The sequence below is a fragment of the Nematolebias whitei genome, chromosome 2 (assembly GCF_014905685.2).
Source record: "Nematolebias whitei isolate Nwh7 chromosome 2, NemWhi1, whole genome shotgun sequence".
In the NCBI taxonomy this organism is placed as follows: domain Eukaryota; kingdom Metazoa; phylum Chordata; class Actinopteri; order Cyprinodontiformes; family Rivulidae; genus Nematolebias; species Nematolebias whitei.
Window position 1 is genome coordinate 4,187,120 of NC_056499.1, and position 4,763 is coordinate 4,191,882.

Below are 4,763 nucleotides of genomic sequence, written 5' to 3' on the forward strand. Positions count from 1 at the left end.
CCATCCATTCATCCATCCATCCACCTAACCACAAACTCATCCATCCAACCACCAACCCTTCCATCCATCCATCCATCCATCCATCCATCCATCCATCTACCCAACCACCAACCCATCATCCATCCATCCATCCATCCATCCATCCATCCATCCATCCATCCATCCATCCATCCATCCATCCATCCATCCATCCACCTAATCACCAGCCCATCCATCCATCCATCCATCCATTCATCCATCTTCATTCTCCCCTTGTTCCTGCAGGGAGGCAGGTGTTTATATTTTCATGTAAAATAGATTTTATGTAAAGCTACATCCACACCATAAAGGGTTCTCTAACGTAGAGCAGTCATCACTTTTCCTTCCTAACGTATCTGTGATTTACAGAATTTGAGCAGAGAGAAGGGGTCTTACCTCGCTGCTGCAGCTGTCTCGTTCTGTGGCACCTGTTAAAGCCAGAGCACAGACACACTGTGAAAACAGCTGATTTGCATTTAACAGCAAGGCATGAGCAATGCAAATGTTATGGAACAGTTAGAAAAAACAAAAGAGTGTGTGTGTGCGTGCATCTGTGACAAATTCGAAAAATGAGACAATAAAGAAGGAAGACTTTGTTCCCCCATGAGGCAGAGGATTACAGTTCAGATTAATCTGATTGGTGAAACTAGTGTTGTTTCTTGTTTCAGGAAGTTTGCCACCCACCCCACCTCGATAACTAGGGGCAACAATAACCTGGCAACCATTTCAGACGCATGAGGTGCCTGATCTGCTGGTTCTAAGCTCTTGTCGTCAGCTTTGGGGGCTCTCAGGAAAAGGCTAGTGTTGTAATAAAACAATGCAATAAAACTTTCAGCTTTTGGACTTAATTTTGATCTCTATCCGAACTTAACAGTTTTGCTTTTAATATAATCACAGAGCTACAACGGAACTAGAGACTTTCTAAATTTAGTTTGACTCAGTACATCAGCCAGCCAGACTAGGACATCCTTTAAACATTACCCTTAAAAGCATGTTTTAACCCTTGTAAAGGTACAATGGCATTCCTCAAGTTGGTTTAATCTCAAAGGAAGTGAAATGTCTATATGCTGGTTTTTATTAATGGATGCAAATAACAGATCAGGCTTTGTAGGTGGCATCCAAAACACCATGATAGTACTGGCAGGACAACTGACATTTAAAGATTTCTCATAATTTTTTGTAAGAAATGTCTGAAATGATTGTGCCACAAATTTAAGTTTTGATAGCATCTTGGCTCTTCAGATAAAATTACAACTAAACAGTTGGAGTGGCCACCAGACAGTACTTTGATGGATTGCCATTACTTATTATTTACCATTCTCAGTTGAGCAATGCCAAACCTAAATTTGAATTTAATATTTGTTTTAATTGTCATTATTAGGAACTTTGAGAGAAGATAAACACGTTTTTCAACTGAAAGGTAAAACCAAAGCAGTGCAAATAGATGCTGTTGGACTTTATACGTATAACCTGTAAGAACAGACTTTGGACTGTTTGTCTAGCTGCTGATTGTCTGGATTCAGCTTCATTTGCTAAGCAAAACAAGCTAACGTCAACTTGGCACAACATAATGCCAACTTTAGACACATGGTTGTAAAATAATCATAAAAGACAGACGCTGACACAACTACTGTCTGTCCTTTTAGATGCAAACCATTTCTCAGCAACCTCAACAAACTCCCAAATAAGCAATCCAGTGTAAGACTTGGAACAAAGAAGTGGATGTGACTTTTCTTTAGGAAAAACTTATGGTTAATAATAATTAGAAAAATTATAAAATATCCCCTAGTGGGCAGCACGGTAGTGCAGTTTGTAAAGCTGCTGCCTCTCAGCGAGCAGGTAACTGGTTCAAATCCTGGTCTGGGGATTTTTCTGGGTGGAGTTTGCATGTTCTCCCCGTGCTGCGTGGGTTTTCTCCAGGTACTCCAGTTTCCTCCCACAGACCAAAAACATGCATGTTAGACTGATTGGTAACTCTAAATTGTCTCTAGGTGAGAGAGAGAGAGAATGGTTGTTTGTCTTGTTTGTCTCTATGTGTCCCTGTGATGGACTGGAGACCTGTCCAGGTGTCCTTGTGATGGACTGGAGACCTGTCCAGGTGTCCCACCTCTCACAAAGTGACCCCCATGACCCGAAAAGGGAGAAGCGGATAAAAGTTAATGGATGGATGGATGGATGGATGGGAATAGTTCAGTGATGAACTCCGGTGTTTGCATTTGTTGAAGCTCAGACTCTGCGTAGGCGTTTCCTTCAAGACACATCGGCTGTAAAATATTTAGAGAACAGGGAATAAACAGCTTCTGGAAAGACAGACTTTCTTCCCCAAATAACTCAAATAACAAATCTGTACCCAAAAATATGCTGTGCTTGCATTAAAAAAATAATCATTTCGATCCCTCCAATTATTCCCAATGGTCCATTTTGACAGATAACATACACCCCCTCTCCTATGTTCCAGCTGTTGCGTGCAATACAAACATCTGCCTATTCTCAGACATCCTCAGGGATTACCAGCAGGAGAGGAAGCAGCTTTAATTTGTCCCTGTCTAACTGTGTACCCGCTAACACAACTGATGTCACTGTACCATTCATGGATCGTTCTGGAGGCTCGGGGACTTCTGGGAAAGCGGGAGTCAGAGGAGGGCGCTCGGCGCCGTCTGTCTTCTCCATAGAGCCTGTGGCGTCTGATCCAGGATCAGCTGGAAGTCTGACACCTGGTGACTTCAGGATATTTAATAATAGATTACTAGGATAACGAAACGTACAAGAAATGTCAGTTTATCTAAACGTGGCACTCTAACAAGTGAAAATCTTTCAATAAAGCCTAAACGCACTGAACTGGTTTTGCTATACGTACAAAAGATGTCCAAAGGATAATGATGATGGTACAAAACATCACAACAAAACCTAAATCATTTTCTGCCTGTCAAAAGCCTAAACAAAAAAAAAAAGATAAAATGAAAAATATATCTTAGTCGTTTCCTGTGCTGAAGAATTTTAAATTAGATTAAGTGGAATTTTTTTAAATACCAGCAACATTATTTTGGACGTCCATGACACGTTTTTTATTTTGTTTTATTTTTCCTAAATTAGAAGTCTTCTGCATAAGTCTGGACGTATTTGAATAAACTATAAGTAAAGTTGTCACTTGAATGCAACAGTTTCCCACAGAAACAGACCTGCGGTGAAGTTTGTTCACTGATCGTGGCCTCCCGAGTGTTCAGCTGCTCGTCAGGGTTGGCTGCTCGGCCCGCAGCCTCCTCCACCTTCTGAGTGATGTTCTCCATCCTCTGGGCCACCTGGTTCACCCTCTGCTCCCTCTGCCTCACCAGCTCGGCCGTCTCCAGGGCGCTGCTGACCATAACCTCGATCCTCTCGAGGGTCACCAGGAGCCCGTCTGTGGTCACCTGCTCCTGGGTTGGTTTCTGCTCTGAGGCTGTGATGTTCTCAGGCTCTGTAACCACAGCTGCATCTCCTTGGTCCGTCACCACCTTCTCCTCAGCTGTGTCTGTTTCCTGTCCATCCGTGGCATCACTCTTCTCAGTGTGTGGAACACCACGTATGTGTTCTTGCTTGGCAAACTTCTGTCCAGAACTTAGAGCGACTTGCAGGGGACAACCCTGATTTCTCATATCACTTGTGGCATCCTCCTCTAGAAGGAGCTTCTCAGAAAGCTCCTGCAACAACGTTGTGTCTTGCACGCAGGTCTTTGTCTCTTCTACATTGTGGCCTCTCCATCGGTTCTCCACTGCCACCTCCTTGGCCTCCTGGATCTGATCCTGATTTCTAGTTTGGCTTTGGTTTTTATCCTTTAGCTGATCTTCTTTCTCCTCTTCCTCCTCCCACACAAACCTGCACAGCTCCAGCTTCTGCGGTCTGAAACCACAACCAGCTTTGTAAACACCTCTTTTACACACGGTTACGTAGCTACCAAGACATGCTAAAAGTGCACTTATCCCTCGTAGAGTTTCCCCTCAAAGAAGAGAGTAACTCTTAATAGAAATGCTCATAAATTTACTGTCAAACCATGACACCATTTTTATTAGCTTTGCTTCTGAGAAGAGACGCTAACCTCGGCTCTACCCGTTCTCTTACCATAACAGGAGAAAAAGAAAGGTTCACGTACACATTAAGAAACTGATGTTTGATGGTTGTCTGTTCCTGGTGAAGAGGCCTCTCCTGAACAGCAGAGTCCTGCGAATGAAACCCAACAAGTCGTTCTTTGTCATCCTCCTGTAACAACTCCTGTCCTCTTAATGCACTGCCTCCTCACCCTTACGACAGGTTTATTGTGCAGATGATGAGTTTTTTCTTTTCTCTTGATCCTGTCAACATGAACATCATCCTTGTGTTTGTGACAGGATGGCACATTTTGGTCATCCAGTGTTTTCTGATGCTGTTGCAGACAAAGAAACAAATGACAATGGATATTTTAAATACCAAGTACCGTATTTTTCTGCGTATAAGTCGCAGTTGTTTTTCATAATTTGTCAGTCCTGCGACTTATACGCCGAAGCGACTTATATACGTTTTTTCCCCCCTTATTCATAACGCAATTTTTGAGTGATGCTTTAAATTTCTAAGAACTGCAACAGCGAGTCCTCCCGTGTGCGCTCGCTTCACTCAGCTGGTGCAGGCGGAGGAACGCTGGAGAGCTAGCAACTTCAGCCACGATGGATGGATGGATGGATGGATGGATGGATGGATGGATGGATGGATGGATGGATGGATGGATGGATGGATGG